General features: G+C 40.4%; 1 protein-coding gene across 1 annotated transcript in view; it reads right to left on the bottom strand.

Annotated features, from left to right (window-relative positions):
• Positions 1-22,507, bottom strand: part of LOC310867825 (gamma-aminobutyric acid receptor subunit rho-3-like) — a gene marked incomplete at its 3' end in the record, with an annotated part of 76,445 nt that overhangs the window by 20,086 nt on the left and 33,852 nt on the right.

Here is a 22,507-nt window from a genome sequence, read left to right as displayed (position 1 = left end):
TTTTATTTTTGGTAACTTCAAAGTACTTTGTAGAGGAGCAGTGATGTACTGTACAGCTCCCCTTTTTAGGATGGATGGATGCCAGTGGTGGAAAGTAGTCTAACTACGTACTGTACTTAAAGGACAACTTTAGTTTTTTTCAACCAAGGTTCATGTTGTAGGTTGTTATTAGAGATTTTTTTTTCTTTTTTTTCCATTTGCTGCTTTCTTTCGTTTTAGGGATTTTAGCTGTTTTTGACAGGGGGGCGGGAGTAGTAGTAAGGGGCACCCTATATCCCTCCCACCCTTTTTATTTAGGGGGGGATCCTAACCACCCATCTGAGGGCACTCCCTAGAGACGAGGGGGCGTGGCATTTCCGCATCTGATGACGTCATTATATCGATTTTGCTGATTGGAGCTTCCGGCATCTGATGTTCTCATTAGATTGATCCTGATAATGGCAGTTTCATCTGTGCCAGTTTGGGTCATTATGATTGTATGCTTGCATTTTCATCTTTGGCAGTTGGGGGATCAATATGATTCTAGTTCTGCTTTCGAATTGGCTTCACACCCCCATCTGTTCAAACTGAACTGCGCATGCACTGATTTTATTGATTTTGCTGGGTGTGTGTGTGGGTGTGTGGTCTTCAGGCATCTGAGTAGGGCAAACCATTTGATTGTTTGATATCATTCATTGATCAATGAACAATTACCATTTCCATCTGAAAACTACGCTGGATGTACATTTCCCCCAGAAACAGGTACAAGTAGTTTAGGTCCATTATGCACAAAATAATTCGTACACTCCAATTTAGCCATTCATTCAGACCACGCCATGGGATGGTATCGTCATAATGGGACAGCATGGCCCCCCGACCCCCAACTCATGTCCAGCTCCAAAGACTAATGAGGTCTCACAGATCTATTGTTGGGAGTTAAGCTGTGTGTGGTGTGGTGTGTGAGTATTGATTATCTATGCTTGGATCCAAATTACTACGCAAGCTCAACTCCTTTAGAGTGAGCAAGCATATCGTGGAAACAGTCTATAAAAACCTGATAGAGGGAGTCTTGTGTTTTAACATGGCAATGTGGTTTGGCAATCTAAAGGTCAAAGGAAGAAGCAAGCTGCAGCGAATAGTAAATCTAGCCTCATAAATAATTGGGAAGAGACACCAGCAATTAGGATGTATCTACAATGAGATACTTCGTAAAAAAAAAAACTATCAAGATAGCAAACGACCCCGTCTCATCCACCCTGCACCGACTTCCAGCTACTTCCCTCTGGTAGACGGTACAAACTAGGCATGCCATGGTATGAGATTTTACAGTACGGTACGATGCCGATATTGATAATCTATACCTCGGTATTCCAAGGTATTTATATTTATAAAAATAAAATAAAAAGATTGCCCCCTTGACCTATGTCTAGTGACTACCTCCACATCCTTATAAGCCCTTCTTTGTTCCCCAACATGCAGGCCTACACATATATATATATATATATATATATATATATATATATATATATATCATAATATATGCCATGATTATGAATTGATTACCCTGGACCGAATGGAAACAAGACAGCAAGGACTTTTATCAGTGATCCCTTTGGATATGTGGTTGACTGTATCCTATACTGATTACACTTCTGCCAATAAAGTATTCAGTCAGTGAATCAATAGCTATTCCCCAGTCCCCATTGTATTTCACTGTACTATGGCTCCCCCTAATGGCCATTTTGTACCCAGTATGGTGGAGCAGAGGTGATGCAATCTGCGCATGATCACAACTGTCAATGTGTGCCTCCGTGTTGACAGTCCACACTTAGTTACTACATATGGAAATATGAAATATACATTTGGATCTGGGTGTTTTTCAGCAACACTAACTCAAAGGTAGGAAGCAACTTTTCAATCTACTGCATCTGTGGGGTGAAAATATTTGTGTTAAGTGTTGTTGATGTTGTAACCGTTTGTTTTTTACTGTTTGGTAAAGTTTTGCATGGTTCAGGTTGTCTTAAGGTTTTGTTTTAATGTATGACTTGGATTATTTTGGTACGTGGTGGCGTATTTTGTGACAGTTGCATGGTTCACAGTGTCTTAAGGTTTTGTTTTAATGTATGACATGGGTTATTTTTGGTATGTGGTGTGGTGTTTTGTGACAGTTGCATGGTTCACAGTGTCTTAAGGTTTTGTTTTAATGTATGACATGGGTTATTTTTGGTATGTGGTGTGGTGTTTTGTGACAGTTGCATGGTTCATGATGTCTTAATGTTTTGGTTTAATGTATGACTTGGGTTATTTTGTGGTATCTGATGTGGGGTTTTATGACATTTGCATGGTTCACGGTGTCTTAATGTTTTGGTTTAATGTATGACTTGGGTTATTTTTGATATGTGGTGTGGTGTTTTGTGACATTGGCATGGTTCAGGGTGTCTTATTGTCATGGTTTAATGTATGACATGGGTTATTTTTGGTAAGTGGTGGTGTATTTTGTGACATTTGCATGGTTCACGGTGTCTTAAGGTTTTGTTTTAATGTATGACTTGGGTTATTTTTGGTAAGTGGTGGTGTATTTTGTGACATCTGCATGGTTCATGATGTCTTAATGTTTTGGTTTAATGCATGACATGGGTTATTTTTGGTAGCTTGGGGTGTGGTGTTTTGTGACATTTGCATGGTTCAGGGTGTCTTAATGTTTTGTTTTAATGCATGACATGGGTTATTTTTGCTACGTGATGTGATGTTTTGGGACATTTGCACGGTTCAGCGTGTCTTAATGTTTTGTTTTAATGCATGACATGGGTTATTTTTGGTACGTGATGTGGTGTTTTGTGACATTTGCATGGTTCATGGTGTCTTAAGGTTTTGTTTTAATGTATGACTTGGGTTATTTTTGGTAAGTGGTGGTGTATTTTGTGACATCTGCATGGTTCATGATGTCTTAATGTTTTGGTTTAATGTATGACATGGGTTATTTTTGGTAGGTGGTGGTGTATTTTGTGACATTTGCATGGTTCAGGGTGTCTTAATGTTTTGTTTTAATGCATGACATGGGTTATTTTTGGTACGTGATGTGGTGTTTTGTGACATTTGCATGGTTCATGGTGTCTTAAGGTTTTGTTTTAATGTATGACTTGGGTTATTTTTGGTAAGTGGTGGTGTATTTTGTGACATCTGCATGGTTCATGATGTCTTAATGTTTTGGTTTAATGTATGACATGGGTTATTTTTGGTAGGTGGTGGTGTATTTTGTGACATTTGCATGGTTCAGGGTGTCTTAATGTTTTGTTTTAATGCATGACATGGGTTATTTTTGGTACGTGATGTGGTGTTTTGTGACATTTGCATGGTTCACGGTGTCTTAAGGTTTTGTTTTAATGTATGACTTGGGTTATTTTTGGTAAGTGGTGGTGTATTTTGTGACATCTGCATGGTTCATGATGTCTTAATGTTTTGGTTTAATGTATGACATGGGTTATTTTTGGTAGGTGGTGGTGTATTTTGTGACATTTGCATGGTTCAGGGTGTCTTAATGTTTTGTTTTAATGCATGACATGGGTTATTTTTGGTACGTGATGTGGTGTTTTGTGATGTTTGCATGGTTCACGGTGTCTTAAGGTTTTGTTTTAATGTATGACTTGGGTTATTTTTGGTAAGTGGTGGTGTATTTTGTGACATCTGCATGGTTCATGATGTCTTAATGTTTTGGTTTAATGTATGACATGGGTTATTTTTGGTAGGTGGTGGTGTATTTTGTGACATTTGCATGGTTCAGGGTGTCTTAATGTTTTGTTTTAATGCATGACATGGGTTATTTTTGGTACGTGATGTGGTGTTTTGTGACATTTGCATGGTTCACGGTGTCTTAAGGTTTTGTTTTAATGTATGACTCGGGTTATTTTTGGTAAGTGGTGGTGTATTTTGTGACATCTGCATGCTTCATGATGTCTTAATGTTTTGGTTTAATGTATGACTTGGGTTATTTTTGGTAGGTGGTGGTGTATTTTGTGACATTTGCATGGTTCAGGGTGTCTTAATGTTTTGTTTTAATGCATGACATGGGTTATTTTTGGTACGTGATGTGGTGTTTTGTGACATTTGCATGGTTCACGGTGTCTTAAGGTTTTGTTTTAATGTATGACTTGGGTTATTTTTGGTAAGTGGTGGTGTATTTTGTGACATCTGCATGGTTCATGATGTCTTAATGTTTTGGTTTAATGTATGACATGGGTTATTTTTGGTAGGTGGTGGTGTATTTTGTGACATTTGCATGGTTCAGGGTGTCTTAATGTTTTGTTTTAATGCATGACATGGGTTATTTTTGGTACGTGATGTGGTGTTTTGTGACATTTGCATGGTTCACGGTGTCTTAAGGTTTTGTTTTAATGTATGACTCGGGTTATTTTTGGTAAGTGGTGGTGTATTTTGTGACATCTGCATGCTTCATGATGTCTTAATGTTTTGGTTTAATGTATGACTTGGGTTATTTTTGGTAGGTGGTGGTGTATTTTGTGACATTTGCATGGTTCAGGGTGTCTTAATGTTTTGTTTTAATGCATGACATGGGTTATTTTTGGTACGTGATGTGGTGTTTTGTGACATTTGCATGGTTCACGGTGTCTTAAGGTTTTGTTTTAATGTATGACTTGGGGTATTTTTGGTATCTGGCGATGGATTTTGTGTGGTTCACGTTGTCTTAATGATTTGTTTAAGGTATGAGTTGTATTATTTTGGTAAGTGATTGTATGTTTTGTGGCATTTGCATGGTTCAGGTTGGCTTAATGGTTTATTTTAATGTATGACCTGGATTATTTTTGGTACATGGGGGTGTATTTTGTGGCGTGTGCACGGTTCAGGCACGCCGCGGGCATGTCTGTGGCCGTTTGAGTTGTGAGGTTGGGTTAATACTGAGTAATGTACGGTTAGTTCATACTAGTAGGGTACATGTTTAAAGTAATCATGTATATCATATTGGCGTAACTAAATTTGAAATGAGTTGACTGGACTATGTATTTTTAGATGAACACACTATGTTGTTCACCTACAATTATAGGGATCGATGACTAGAGTAGATTGACGGCATTTTACAATAGCTACTATTAGGTATTATTGACATTTAAAGTTAGATAGACTATAGTCTATACTACATGGTGGTATAGGCATCCATGGATTTTCAGGGAATTCAACCCGAATCTGTAGACGGGGTCTGTACACAAAACACAATGTTTTGTGTTGACAATAACTACGAGGCAATAACAGCAATCATACTAGTAAATATTATTTATACTAGTTAAATTATCTAAACTCGGTGATTTGGCATAGACATTTTTCACGACACATAGGAAGAGTCTAAACTACATGCATAATAATAAAATATGGTTGAATGTTTCAATTACTGGATAGCTAGAATGGGTCATGCACGTTTTTAATACAAGCACCTTAACATCACCATGTCTGATGGTGCAGTGTGTAAATGTAACAGGTTATCTACATGGTGTATACTAAAGCATGTAATACTGATGTACCGCTGTTTTTCCAAGAGTTCAGATCGTATAGTTTAGAAAATTGTGTAAGTCTATACTATACGAACTCTTTAGATCATGGTCAGCACCAAATATCATACCAAAAGTCTGTATCTTATGTTTATCAGGTTTTATTTTGATCAGAAAATAGAAAATTATGCAGATGAACATACACTGTAGCACAACATGGAGCAAAATGTACAAGACAATGAATTCACCAGGACATCAAATATACTCAGTCATCAACTATTTCTAATGTATGTATATATATATATATATATATATATATATATATAGATATATATACAACGATGCAATCAGGTCAATCATAGTGGCAATAGTTATGTCATTGATTATTATTTTTTGGATCATATCAGGGTAAATCCTTCCAGTAATGCAAATAAGATGTACATAGCCTATGGATTCTTGACATTGGCAGTGGTCCTACCTCAATACCGCTAGTTCTCAATACGTTAATAACACCCGGTATAAAATCATCAGTCCACAACTTGTTCATTAAATCTTTAAAATGATTGTAGAAGTAATATCGGGGCGTAATATTCAAACATGTGTGCTCGGTTTGACTAGAATGGTCTATGCGGCAGCCGTTGCAATCATCCTTCATCTGTTCGGTTATAGCGTTTGCGAGTAGTTGACCAACATGTATTTTCAGAATATCTGTAAGATTTGTGGGGTTTGTCCCAGCAAACTCATCCAAAGTCAGTGGCCAATTCAGGGGGTATGGCGGCGAAAGCAATGGTGTGTCGGAGGCTGGAGGGTCATGGGGAGCAGTTGAATTTGGGGGTGATAGGTCTACCCTCTCAAAATACTCTGTGTCCCCCGCACCATAGCCCCAAAATGCCCTCTCAAAATGTTCATCGTTCTCCGGATCATAGTCGCAAAATGCCCGGGCATCATCATATTCATCGCTGTCCGTATCTGCAGTACTGATGTTATGCCACCACGGGGGTGTATACATGGTCCATTGCGGGTCCATCCACCATGAGAGGTCCCTTCATTCGAGTTTGATTCTCCCAATGAAGAAGTAGAATCCTCCATGGTGCGTGAATGGCGCAATATACTGGCAATAAGGATATTATCTACATCTATGCATCTACTCTATATAGCCTATGCCGTGGACTCTCCAAGCTTAAATTATAAAGTATATTGATCAATATTGTTCAAAATCGTATGGCTAATAATTAACAAAAATTTATACATGTACATGTAGAAACATGCATTATTTTTTAGATACTGGTTTGAAACTGCTGACGACAACATAAGTTAATAACCTAGTTGAAATGTATCAGTGTAAATGTATTGTAGACACTACCATGAATAATCACTGAGAGGGGTGGGGTGTATAGCTAAGGAACAAACTAATTAAAAGGGAGGGCATTTTGGGGCTATGGTGCGGGGGACACAGAGTATTTTGAGAGGGTAGACCTATCACCCCCAAATTCAACTGCTCCCCATGACCCTCCAGCCTCCGACACACCATTGCTTTCGCCGCCATACCCCCTGAATTGGCCACTGACTTTGGATGAGTTTGCTGGGACAAACCCCACAAATCTTACAGATATTCTGAAAATACATGTTGGTCAACTACTCGCAAACGCTATAACCGAACAGATGAAGGATGATTGCAACGGCTGCCGCATAGACCATTCTAGTCAAACCGAGCACACATGTTTGAATATTACGCCCCGATATTACTTCTACAATCATTTTAAAGATTTAATGAACAAGTTGTGGACTGATGATTTTATACCGGGTGTTATTAACGTATTGAGAACTAGCGGTATTGAGGTAGGACCACTGCCAATGTCAAGAATCCATAGGCTATGTACATCTTATTTGCATTACTGGAAGGATTTACCCTGATATGATCCAAAAAATAATAATCAATGACATAACTATTGCCACTATGATTGACCTGATTGCATCGTTGTATATATATCTATATATATATATATATATATATATATATATATATACATACATTAGAAATAGTTGATGACTGAGTATATTTGATGTCCTGGTGAATTCATTGTCTTGTACATTTTGCTCCATGTTGTGCTACAGTGTATGTTCATCTGCATAATTTTCTATTTTCTGATCAAAATAAAACCTGATAAACATAAGATACAGACTTTTGGTATGATATTTGGTGCTGACCATGATCTAAAGAGTTCGTATAGTATAGACTTACACAATTTTCTAAACTATACGATCTGAACTCTTGGAAAAACAGCGGTACATCAGTATTACATGCTTTAGTATACACCATGTAGATAACCTGTTACATTTACACACTGCACCATCAGACATGGTGATGTTAAGGTGCTTGTATTAAAAACGTGCATGACCCATTCTAGCTATCCAGTAATTGAAACATTCAACCATATTTTATTATTATGCATGTAGTTTAGACTCTTCCTATGTGTCGTGAAAAATGTCTATGCCAAATCACCGAGTTTAGATAATTTAACTAGTATAAATAATATTTACTAGTATGATTGCTGTTATTGCCTCGTAGTTATTGTCAACACAAAACATTGTGTTTTGTGTACAGACCCCGTCTACAGATTCGGGTTGAATTCCCTGAAAATCCATGGATGCCTATACCACCATGTAGTATAGACTATAGTCTATCTAACTTTAAATGTCAATAATACCTAATAGTAGCTATTGTAAAATGCCGTCAATCTACTCTAGTCATCGATCCCTATAATTGTAGGTGAACAACATAGTGTGTTCATCTAAAAATACATAGTCCAGTCAACTCATTTCAAATTTAGTTACGCCAATATGATATACATGATTACTTTAAACATGTACCCTACTAGTATGAACTAACCGTACATTACTCAGTATTAACCCAACCTCACAACTCAAACGGCCACAGACATGCCCGCGGCGTGCCTGAACCGTGCACACGCCACAAAATACACCCCCATGTACCAAAAATAATCCAGGTCATACATTAAAATAAACCATTAAGCCAACCTGAACCATGCAAATGCCACAAAACATACAATCACTTACCAAAATAATACAACTCATACCTTAAACAAATCATTAAGACAACGTGAACCACACAAAATCCATCGCCAGATACCAAAAATACCCCAAGTCATACATTAAAACAAAACCTTAAGACACCGTGAACCATGCAAATGTCACAAAACACCACATCACGTACCAAAAATAACCCATGTCATGCATTAAAACAAAACATTAAGACACCCTGAACCATGCAAATGTCACAAAATACACCACCACCTACCAAAAATAACCCAAGTCATACATTAAACCAAAACATTAAGACATCATGAAGCATGCAGATGTCACAAAATACACCACCACTTACCAAAAATAACCCGAGTCATACATTAAAACAAAACCTTAAGACACCGTGAACCATGCAAATGTCACAAAACACCACATCACGTACCAAAAATAACCCATGTCATGCATTAAAACAAAACATTAAGACACCCTGAACCATGCAAATGTCACAAAATACACCACCACCTACCAAAAATAACCCATGTCATACATTAAACCAAAACATTAAGACATCATGAACCATGCAGATGTCACAAAATACACCACCACTTACCAAAAATAACCCAAGTCATACATTAAAACAAAACCTTAAGACACCGTGAACCATGCAAATGTCACAAAACACCACATCACGTACCAAAAATAACCCATGTCATGCATTAAAACAAAACATTAAGACACCCTGAACCATGCAAATGTCACAAAATACACCACCACCTACCAAAAATAACCCAAGTCATACATTAAACCAAAACATTAAGACATCATGAAGCATGCAGATGTCACAAAATACACCACCACTTACCAAAAATAACCCGAGTCATACATTAAAACAAAACCTTAAGACACCGTGAACCATGCAAATGTCACAAAACACCACATCACGTACCAAAAATAACCCATGTCATGCATTAAAACAAAACATTAAGACACCCTGAACCATGCAAATGTCACAAAATACACCACCACCTACCAAAAATAACCCATGTCATACATTAAACCAAAACATTAAGACATCATGAACCATGCAGATGTCACAAAATACACCACCACTTACCAAAAATAACCCAAGTCATACATTAAAACAAAACCTTAAGACACCGTGAACCATGCAAACATCACAAAACACCACATCACGTACCAAAAATAACCCATGTCATGCATTAAAACAAAACATTAAGACACCCTGAACCATGCAAATGTCACAAAATACACCACCACCTACCAAAAATAACCCATGTCATACATTAAACCAAAACATTAAGACATCATGAACCATGCAGATGTCACAAAATACACCACCACTTACCAAAAATAACCCAAGTCATACATTAAAACAAAACCTTAAGACACCGTGAACCATGCAAATGTCACAAAACACCACATCACGTACCAAAAATAACCCATGTCATGCATTAAAACAAAACATTAAGACACCCTGAACCATGCAAATGTCACAAAATACACCACCACCTACCAAAAATAACCCATGTCATACATTAAACCAAAACATTAAGACATCATGAACCATGCAGATGTCACAAAATACACCACCACTTACCAAAAATAACCCAAGTCATACATTAAAACAAAACCTTAAGACACCATGAACCATGCAAATGTCACAAAACACCACATCACGTACCAAAAATAACCCATGTCATGCATTAAAACAAAACATTAAGACACCCTGAACCATGCAAATGTCACAAAATACACCACCACCTACCAAAAATAACCCATGTCATACATTAAACCAAAACATTAAGACATCATGAACCATGCAGATGTCACAAAATACACCACCACTTACCAAAAATAACCCAAGTCATACATTAAAACAAAACCTTAAGACACCATGAACCATGCAAATGTCACAAAACACCACATCACGTACCAAAAATAACCCATGTCATGCATTAAAACAAAACATTAAGACACGCTGAACCGTGCAAATGTCCCAAAACACCACATCACGTAGCAAAAATAACCCATGTCATGCATTAAAACAAAACATTAAGACACCCTGAACCATGCAAATGTCACAAAACACCACACCCCAAGCTACCAAAAATAACCCATGTCATGCATTAAACCAAAACATTAAGACATCATGAACCATGCAGATGTCACAAAATACACCACCACTTACCAAAAATAACCCAAGTCATACATTAAAACAAAACCTTAAGACACCGTGAACCATGCAAATGTCACAAAATACACCACCACTTACCAAAAATAACCCATGTCATACATTAAACCATGACAATAAGACACCCTGAACCATGCCAATGTCACAAAACACCACACCACATATCAAAAATAACCCAAGTCATACATTAAACCAAAACATTAAGACACCGTGAACCATGCAAATGTCATAAAACCCCACATCAGATACCACAAAATAACCCAAGTCATACATTAAACCAAAACATTAAGACATCATGAACCATGCAACTGTCACAAAACACCACACCACATACCAAAAATAACCCATGTCATACATTAAAACAAAACCTTAAGACACTGTGAACCATGCAACTGTCACAAAACACCACACCACATACCAAAAATAACCCATGTCATACATTAAAACAAAACCTTAAGACACTGTGAACCATGCAACTGTCACAAAATACGCCACCACGTACCAAAATAATCCAAGTCATACATTAAAACAAAACCTTAAGACAACCTGAACCATGCAAAACTTTACCAAACAGTAAAAAACAAACGGTTACAACATCAACAACACTTAACACAAATATTTTCACCCCACAGATGCAGTAGATTGAAAAGTTGCTTCCTACCTTTGAGTTAGTGTTGCTGAAAAACACCCAGATCCAAATGTATATTTCATATTTCCATATGTAGTAACTAAGTGTGGACTGTCAACACGGAGGCACACATTGACAGTTGTGATCATGCGCAGATTGCATCACCTCTGCTCCACCATACTGGGTACAAAATGGCCATTAGGGGGAGCCATAGTACAGTGAAATACAATGGGGACTGGGGAATAGCTATTGATTCACTGACTGAATACTTTATTGGCAGAAGTGTAATCAGTATAGGATACAGTCAACCACATATCCAAAGGGATCACTGATAAAAGTCCTTGCTGTCTTGTTTCCATTCGGTCCAGGGTAATCAATTCATAATCATGGCATATATTATGATATATATATATATATATATATATATATATATATATATATATATATATGTGTAGGCCTGCATGTTGGGGAACAAAGAAGGGCTTATAAGGATGTGGAGGTAGTCACTAGACATAGGTCAAGGGGGCAATCTTTTTATTTTATTTTTATAAATATAAATACCTTGGAATACCGAGGTATAGATTATCAATATCGGCATCGTACCGTACTGTAAAATCTCATACCATGGCATGCCTAGTTTGTACCGTCTACCAGAGGGAAGTAGCTGGAAGTCGGTGCAGGGTGGATGAGACGGGGTCGTTTGCTATCTTGATAGTTTTTTTTTTTACGAAGTATCTCATTGTAGATACATCCTAATTGCTGGTGTCTCTTCCCAATTATTTATGAGGCTAGATTTACTATTCGCTGCAGCTTGCTTCTTCCTTTGACCTTTAGATTGCCAAACCACATTGCCATGTTAAAACACAAGACTCCCTCTATCAGGTTTTTATAGACTGTTTCCACGATATGCTTGCTCACTCTAAAGGAGTTGAGCTTGCGTAGTAATTTGGATCCAAGCATAGATAATCAATACTCACACACCACACCACACACAGCTTAACTCCCAACAATAGATCTGTGAGACCTCATTAGTCTTTGGAGCTGGACATGAGTTGGGGGTCGGGGGGCCATGCTGTCCCATTATGACGATACCATCCCATGGCGTGGTCTGAATGAATGGCTAAATTGGAGTGTACGAATTATTTTGTGCATAATGGACCTAAACTACTTGTACCTGTTTCTGGGGGAAATGTACATCCAGCGTAGTTTTCAGATGGAAATGGTAATTGTTCATTGATCAATGAATGATATCAAACAATCAAATGGTTTGCCCTACTCAGATGCCTGAAGACCACACACCCACACACACACCCAGCAAAATCAATAAAATCAGTGCATGCGCAGTTCAGTTTGAACAGATGGGGGTGTGAAGCCAATTCGAAAGCAGAACTAGAATCATATTGATCCCCCAACTGCCAAAGATGAAAATGCAAGCATACAATCATAATGACCCAAACTGGCACAGATGAAACTGCCATTATCAGGATCAATCTAATGAGAACATCAGATGCCGGAAGCTCCAATCAGCAAAATCGATATAATGACGTCATCAGATGCGGAAATGCCACGCCCCCTCGTCTCTAGGGAGTGCCCTCAGATGGGTGGTTAGGATCCCCCCCTAAATAAAAAGGGTGGGAGGGATATAGGGTGCCCCTTACTACTACTGGCGGGGGCATTCGAGCATGGGGCTAAATATGTTTTTTTTTTACAAAATATTATGGCGATTTCTTTTTTAATTATTTATTATAGTCCTAATAAACCACAGGAAATTATATCTGGGCACAAAAAAATCACAGGATCTACTGAATGTGAAGGAGGCCTACTGGGGGGAAGCCACACTGTGTCATAGGCTCAATATGCAGTTTGACACATTCAGTAGATCTCGTGATCTTTTGTGGCCAAATGAAATTTCCTTGGGTCTAGTAGGACTAAATAATTAAAAAATAAATCGCTATAAAATGTTGTAAAAAATACATATTTAGCCCCATGCTCGAATGCCCCCGCCCCCCTGTCAAAAACAGCTAAAATCCCTAAAACGAAAGAAAGCAGCAAATGAAAAAAAATTAACACTCATATTTTAGTTTCTCTAATAACAACCTAAAACATGAACCTTGGTTGAAAAAAACTAAAGTTGTCCTTTAAGTAGAACATACGTTTTACTACTGGAGTATTTCCAATCATTTTACTTCTACTCCACTTCAGCTCAAAGGCAAGTATTGTACTTTTACTCCACTATATGATTTTTTGAAAACATACTAGTTACTTAGATTTGTATTATTATTTTGAAACCACTTCAGACCTAGGCTATATACTTTGGTCACTTGAAAATAGCCAATGTACATACTCACGGTGACGCGTAGTGAGCTTGTATTTCTGCTATTTTCAAAGGATTTGTATGTCGTTAGTATTTTGGATCCCTTAATTCCCTACTTCTTTCACAGGTGTTACCGATAATACTCTAATGAAGGCTCTGTTCCATTCTGGTCAAACAGAGTCAGGGTGCTGCTGAACCAAATAGACCCATAAGGGTCCATTTGGTTCCATTTGTACACTCCCAGAGTTATGTGGGTCCTTGAAATTAAAGTTTGAAAAACACTGCACACTAATTGGAACACCTGTGAAGTAAGTAGGGAAGCAGCCCGGAAGTTATTCTGTGTTCGTAAAGTGTTGTAACCTGCCGTTTTTTTCTTCTTTCTAATTATTTGTTCGGTCCAATGATTTGTCACAACTCGAGTTGGCTTTGTCCACAGCGTAAACGTCATTAAATAAATACTTTTTGAAAAGTCTATGAGGAAAATGAACAGGGAATTCTTTTCCGGGTCTCTCGAGGGGGCGGGCCGGACTGTGACGCTCTATAGCCCATTGTGTCCACATAGTAGACGCTCGACAAAGCCGGAAGTACCACGGTGGATATCGAAACCACGACTTCCGCGGCGGTGGGCAGGCACTTTACCACTGCGCCATGCCCGAACGCCTTGAGTTACCTTTTTTGATTCAGGTTTGCCTTCTATGCCGTTCCCTTGGTTGTTTATTGTTGATGTCATGCTGAAGAATTGTTTGCGCTTAAAAATCTTTCTCTTTTAATGAATGCATTGGCAATGTGGTGTTCTAGAGAAACCCATAACCGCCATCCTCCCTTTAGAAACAAACAATACATGGTTTTCCCAGGAAATGTCCCCACGCCTTTTTGCTGCCCTGTCTGACCACATGTTCTTGTTGCGATGTTGAACTTTGGTAGAACCTTGGGATGACATGTATATTCTTTGTATATTGTTTCATGCCAAGGAAGACCCAAATTATATGAATTTGACGCCCATCTGAAAAGAGTTTGTGCCAGGGATCCCAGAAGATTATGTTTAAAATAGCAGATGTACAAGGTTGTATATTAATAGCCAACATGTAATGACTGTGATGATTGTCATTGTCATTGTCAACACATTTTGCTGGGGACCCCCTGGAAACCCCTATAGACATGAATGACGCAAAATACCTGACTAAATCTACAGGTGATTTAGTCGACTAAAATGTATTTTGGCGGGCCTTGATGCCGTCGTAATGGCTGATTTTACACTTGCTGAAAATAGCAGATCTACAAGCTCACAACGTGTCGCAGCACGACGCGTTGTGAGCTTGTAGATTTGCTATTTTCACCATGCAAACTAAGTGTATAATGACTTATACTGAATCTCTTGTCCACTAGTCGCTTCCTATCGTTTTATTTGTCGACGAAATTGTCGGTATATTTAGTCTTCGTTTTAGTCATCGTAGCTTAGTTTTTATTTCGTTTCCATGCATTTTTCATCAGTGATTCTAGACAATCAAGTCAGCAGTCAATTCCAATGTCACAAAGAAAGAAATGTTGGAGACGCACAAGGTTCCTATACAGGATACCGTATGAAAGTGATACCATATGTTTCGAGGTCTGCAGGTTCCCTCTTCAGACAGTATGTATGTGTACAGTAGACGAGCCTCCGGGCCTCAAAGCGTCACAGCGCGAGGTAATAAATCTTGTGTCGGAAGCTTTGCAGTGTGTGTGCGTGCGGACCGCAGACTCCCTTTGTTTTCACATGGTTTCAGTTTACTGCGCAGCACCTGCATTTAATTTAGGGTACAGTGCACACGCTGTGCTCGCTCTTCATCTATAACGTCTACTACAGGATATACACCACAATTAACTAGCCTGGCATTAGCCAGACCGTAAATGTGCATGATTTACTACTCACACCACGTTGCTCTACAGTATATTAGTCTGGACTTCGGCCTGGCAGGTATATGTGAAATCCGAAAATTATTTCTGCTTTTCACTGTGGTATGGACAGTAGGCAGTTGCAATGCAGTCACTGATTGCCCCCCCCCCCATATAATTATGAAAATAAAATGAGCTCACAATGAGCTCAAAACTTATTTATTTTGGCGTAATGCTGTCGTGCGACCAAGTATAAAAGAAATAGGGCTTAAAGGGACACTTCACCCTTTTTTCAAAATAATATAATTATGTTAATGACATATAGAAGATTTAGAACACTTTCCTGGGGGTCATTATGTGTGTAATATGTGGTTTTAGATAGTTTAGATTTCAGCAGTGAGTCCAGTGTCTCTGATGTCATGGACAATGGGCTCACTTACTTCCCCGACTACATCAAGGACTGTCTAAAGAGGACGAGACGCCATGTTGCTCCATGGAAGGAAAGAGACCAGGAAGTTGTACATGCCCAAATTTGTCCCTTTAAGCCATTCTGACCTGAGATCAGATTCATACGAGGTTTCCGCCGGACACACACTGGTCCTGATGAACCCATTCTGACCTGAGATCAGATTCTAAAAAATGTCAAGTCGTTCTTCGATTTTTCAAAAATAGCAGACCTACAAGCTCGTATCGCGCCACTCGGTGGCGCGATATGAGCTTGTAGATCTGCTATTTTTCAATAGCTAAAGCATAACATGATGCTGACACCAAAATGGGTGCCCGTTCAGAATGGGTTAATGTCCCTTTAAGTGGTAAATGATGCTTTCCCCCACCTTTCTCCCACCGCCACCACAACCGCTACCATTACACTCACAAATACCACCCCCACCTCCCCTCCCTCATCAGCACCAGCAGGAGCTCTCTCTCCTCTCTGACCGCTAGACCTATAAGCGGCCTGATTTACGGTACGCACACAAACACATGAGGCCAGCAATGTATTCTGGAGATCACAATTTAACTGCAGTCCGCTTCCTGTTTGCACTGTCCCTGTGCTCTGCCTCCTCCACACTTCCCATCATGCATGGCAGCAGGGTGGACCTGTTCTATAGCGTACTGCAGTGCATGTTTCCCAAACTAAAATCTAATTATTTTGGGGATTAGTGCAATTGATTCGCTTAATTTGCAACGGTATCTGTGCCTTAGTTAAAGTGGCGAAGTGGCAAAGTGGCAGTTCAAATTATTTTAACCCATTCTGACCGGGCACCCATTTTGGTGTCAGCATCATGTTATGCTTTAGCTATTGAAAAATAACAGATCTACAAGCTCGTATCGCGCCACCGAGTGGCGCGATACGAGCTTGTAGGTCTGCTATTTTTGAAAAATCGAAGACACTTTTAGAATCTGATCTCAGGTCAGAATGGGTTAATAATGAAACTGTCAGGATGTAATAGACATTTTTAGAATCTGATCTCAGGTCAGACTTACTGTCTTGTTTTTTGTGGTTAAAATTGACTGTTGCATTGACTCTTCTCGGACACAAACAGTGCGAACGCTCAGAGGGAGACAGATAGTGGAGGCACAGCATGAGGAGAACGCTTTGGCAAGTGCATTTCTAGGCAACGGGGTTGTGTCAGGTTCCTCCAGGGCAGAATAGGCAGTATTGACAACATGCAAACAGGGCTGTGCAGGTTCCTCCAGGGCAGCATATAGGCAGTATATTAATTAACAACAACGCCTTGGATTGACAAACAGGTTAACCTGTTTGTCAATCCAAGTCGTTGTGGGTTAGTACAGCGGTCAACGTTTTTCAGACCCCTTTAGCTGAAAGAGAGATGAAGCAGGGACCCTGTACAACAGTGTACATACATCATACATCATGCTAATAGAAAAGATAAGTCAACAGGCAGACATAAACAAACATGCAATTACACAACACTGACAACAGTGCTGTCACAAACGGGTTTATTCAATCTATGAAAGGATCTGTCCCTGTTTCACCTCTCACTCAGCTAAGGGGGTCCCCTGGCCAGTGAACACACATACAACAGGCTTCCATGAACAAACTATACACACCTTAGTGGCTTAGTCCATTGTCCTGAAAACACTGACTGTGGATGATGCCAGAGGGAGAGGCAGAGACTGACTGACAGATTGGCTGTGCCCGCGAACAAGTTCACACCCGTTTAAGCAGTATCCACCCAAACTGCCCTTCACCCCTGTTCCCAGCACTAATGCGCACACACACTCACGCACGCACGCACGCAAGCACACATGCATGCACGCGTGCGCACGCGCACACACACTGATTTATGAAGCCCATTCTAATACAGCTTACATATCAAAACACTGTCATAAGTTCCTATAAGCCTTAACTGAAATGCTCTCGCTTTCCAGGATTGTGCGCGCACACACACACACACACACACACACACACACACACACACACATACACATACACATACACACACACACACACACACACACACACACACACACACACACACACACACACACACACACATCATGCAGATTGCTTTTTTATGTGTGTGTGTGTGTGTGTGCCTAGTTTGTGATGGACTTTCCATGACCTCTATACTGTATCTTCAATAAACAATAAACAATCTTAATACAGCCTTTGATAAGGCCGATGTGCAACGCGTGAAGTGAAGTGATGCCACCAGACTGTTGACTCTCCTGTGGGACAGCTGAGAAAGGATCTCACAGACCACATGCAGGAGACTTCACACTTCACACAGATTGTTAGAGACATACACTTTTGCACACCCAATGTTCAGATGTGCTACATTAACATTTTTACAAAGGTATGCTGCGTACTGTAGATATAAGCCACACACACACACACACACACACACACACACACACACACACACACACACACACACACACACACACACACACACACACACACACACACACACACACACACACACACACACACACAAACACACGCACACACTGCAGATCCGTCTGGGTCTCCCTGCAGGCTGCTGGCTGCTGTCTGGCTGTGGTTTTGTTGTTTTGTGTTCAGGTTTATACAACAGCGGGGATCGCAAACTAGGCACACACATAAAAAAGCAATCTGCATGAGAAGTCTGTGTGTGTGTGTGTGTGTGTGTGTGTGCGCGCGCACACGCCAGTGTGTGTGTATGAAGTGTGTTAATTCCGTGGTAAATGTTAGCAGCTCAGACGATAACCACTTAATTTAATGAAGTTCTCTTACTCTGACGTCCAAGCGCCATAATACTCTCACCGGTAGTTAAAATCCTCTGTGTTTGTTTAACTCTGACAGTGGAACAAATGGACCTGTGGGGGTCCATTCTCCAAGCCCTCACCCCTGTGTGACATCATGTACTGTACAAGTACCAGCGTTCCACACACCACAGACAGCGTACCCCTGGCAATGCTTTTTTTTTCTCACACTGTCTCCATTAATCCCTCACTCTGTCTGTCTGTTTTTCCTGCCTGTCTCTAGCTCTCTCTCTCTCTCTCTGTCTGTCTGTCTGTCTGTCTGTCTGTGTGTGTCTCTGTCTCTCTCTGGTTTGCTGGCGCTCACAACTCGTTCTCTCTCTCTCACAGTCGTCCTTTTCTTGTCTATCCAGATTGGTAATCACCGTAATTTAGGCTATATCTGTATAGCTCATCTACAAGATCACAGTCTGTCTGCAGATCGGCTATTTTCGGAGAAGAGATTTATAGAAATTAGGCCTATTTGATAATATAAAATAGCTTTGAGTGATACTGGAGGTGGAAAGACTGGTGACGTGAGGTTAGTTTGGAGGGGGCGAGGGGACTGTTTCAGCAGTCACCGTTTCAGCAAATAGGCAGCATTCTCTGTACACATAGAAGACAAAGAAGTGTCTCCAAACTTTCCCACTCTGAAAGGTGGTTTCAAAATGAGCCGGTTAAGTCCCCCAAAACGCCGTCTCCGTGTGACAGAAAGGGCAGATCGTCTAAACACGCCGTTAACGCAGAATACGTCCTCGTCTGGATACCCTCTCTGTCTTGTCTTATGTCCCTTCCATCTCTCTCTGCCTGTCTTTTGACCATTCTCTACCACACTGCTCTCTCCATTGTGTGTTTGCTCACTCACTGCTCTCTCCATTGTGTTTCTCTTATTGTCTCCACCAGGCCGAAGGCATGTGGGGAGAGTATGTTTTGCACTTCGTCCGTCCGCGTGTCTGTCCGTCCGTGTGTGTGTCCGTGTGTGTGTCCGTGTGTCCGTGAACAGCTAATCTCGGCCACCGTTAACCCGGTCGATGCCAAATTTTGCACACACACTCCCTGGATGCCAACGATGAACCTCTGCCCCAAACTTTCCAGAACGGCCTGTTATAGCGCCACCAGGAGGCCGCTTTGTGCAAAACAAGTTTTTTCACAGTACACCTACAGATTTTGTCCAAACATCACGCAAATTAGTACACAGTCTCTCTAGAGCCATTCAACGAAACAGGTCTTTCAGATTTCTCAGACTCCATCCTGATTGGTTAAGATTGGCTTCCAAAGTTCACAGGAGTGCTCAGTTTCAAACAAAATGCTGCAAATCATGAACACATCGCGTGATTTCCGTGAAATTGTGCACGCACATTCCCACTAGGCCGAGGACGAAATGCCACATGAACAATTTCAACTCAGCCTCAAGGTGGCGCTATAACTGGCCGAAAAGTGTTTTTACCTCTAACTGCACGGATCTGTGGATAACCTGGTGGAGACCTGTGCCCAGAAGGGCACTTTTTCTAGTTGTACCTCGTTCTCTATTGTCCATCGTCACATTTCTTATCAGCTTGAAGAGCTGATCAGTGATCAGTGTGGCAGTTCAGCCTGCCACGGAGACTGAAATGGCTAAAGTTTGAATTATTATTTATGTTTCAGTGATATTTGTTATTGTGACTTTATGTATAGTGTGTGGTGTCTGATTAATTGATTGATAATTGATTGGTTGACTCCATTGAAGGGAGCAACTACCAGCTGTGGGGTATGTATGGGGAACATGCCAACAGTGGGAGGGCTTGTTTAGAGAACTCTTTAACGCATTCTGACCTGAGATCAGATTCTAAAAATGTCTATTACATCCTGACAGTTTAATTATTAACCCATTCTGACCTGAGATCAGATTCTAAAAGTGTCTTCGATAAAAAAAAAAATAGCAGACCTACAAGCTCGTATCGCGCCACTCGGTGGCGCGATATGAGCTTGTAGATCTGCTATTTTTCAATAGCTAAAGCATAACATGATGCTGACACCAAAATGGGTGCCCGCCCAAAATGGGTTAATTATGTGGATCATATTATGTGGATAATTTATAGATTTAAATGTGCATATGAAATGTGATGTCTCTGGACATTGAGGAGTAACTGGGGTAATTGTGGAATCAATTTAGGTTTGGTATGGTCCGTGGGAGGGGCTTAGCCTATATAAGTAGGGAGTCTTCCCACTGCCAGTCAGTCAAGGACTGCAGAGGTGTGAGGACCTAGGGCCAACCTGCCCCAGTTTACTGTGTAAATACCTTCATTCTTAAATTTTGATGGTCTGTGAAAAGGTGAATAAAAACAGTTTTTTTGCTAAAACGGATTTGCCGCATGAGTGCCCTTTTTGCAGTAATCCTAGCTGGTTCAGTGTCATTTTTGGTCACACACTACCCTCACTCAGGACAGAGTGAATGACAATCAGACTTTCTAGTCTATAGTCACGTGGTCTAGTGGCGAGATTTTCATGATTGGCTGGCCTCATAGGCCAATGGGAGACTAGTCCTATAATACGGCCAATGGGACACTAAGCGGCGCTCTCCTCTCCCCCACGCCACGGCACCATGACTAGAGACTGCAAACTACAGAAGGTCCCACTAAGGTACAATTAAACATGCAAGACAAAACCGAAGTAGTCCTCATTGGTTCAAAATCCACACTCACCAAGCAACCCAGTTTTACCCTCGCCATTGACACAAACTCCTCCATAAACTCCAACTGGTCCAGAACGCTGCTGTCCCTGTATCATCACCAGAACCCCTGTCATCAGTCACATGATCACCCCCGCCTGTACTACACCAACTCCACGGGCACCCCATCAAATACCGCATCGACTACAAGATCCTCCTCCATACATTCAAAGCCATTCATAACCTCCCCCCCCCCCCCCCCCCCCCATACCCGTCTAAATCACTGATTTTGATTCCAATCAAAACATAACGTAATTGACAGCCCATGGCGGTCCTGTCGCTCTAGTCGCGGTAGAATAATTCATGTCTCGGGTGGTCGGTGATCCTCCCGCGGATGTTTCCAAAATGATTGTGACGCTATAGTAACACATTGAGAACACGTTGAGAAGCATGGTATAAAGGTCGTTGTGTCGCAGCTGTTGGAGATATAAATCATCAAAGAATCAAAGATCAAAGAAATGGATGATGGACCAAAAAAAAGTTGAAAGCATGGAAAGTACGGCGCCGGCAAATTGTCTGGTGGACGTCAGACGTGAGCCTGAGCGCTTCCTCGGATTGTTTTGACTCCCGTGAGATTCCCTGCTTCTCTGTCTCTGCTCTCACATGACACCTGAGCCACCTGACTGCACAGAGATCAGATTCATACGAGGTTTCCACTGGACACACACTGGTCTGATTAACCCATTCTGACCTGAGATCAGATTCTAAAAATGTCAGTCGTTCTTCGATTTTTCAAAAATAGCAGACCTACAAGCTCGTATCGCGCCACTCGGTGGCGCGATATGAGCTTGTAGATCTGCTATTTTTAAATAGCTAAAGCATAACATGATGCCAACACCAAAATGGGTTCCCGTTCAGAATGGGTTAATGATCGTTAGTGTTGATTTTGACTGATTTAGAATAAAACTTAAGTTTTTACCGTATAGTCATATTTTAGTCATCGGAAATGTTTTAGTGTTTAGTCTAGTTTTAGTCGACTAAATATCATACGATTTAGTTCTATACA

This window comes from Protomyctophum parallelum, assembly GCF_964188405.1.
Source record: "Protomyctophum parallelum genome assembly, chromosome: 12".
Lineage (NCBI taxonomy): Eukaryota > Metazoa > Chordata > Actinopteri > Myctophiformes > Myctophidae > Protomyctophum > Protomyctophum parallelum.
Note: the sequence above shows the minus strand (reverse complement) of the source record. Positions and strands in the feature narration are given on the sequence as shown.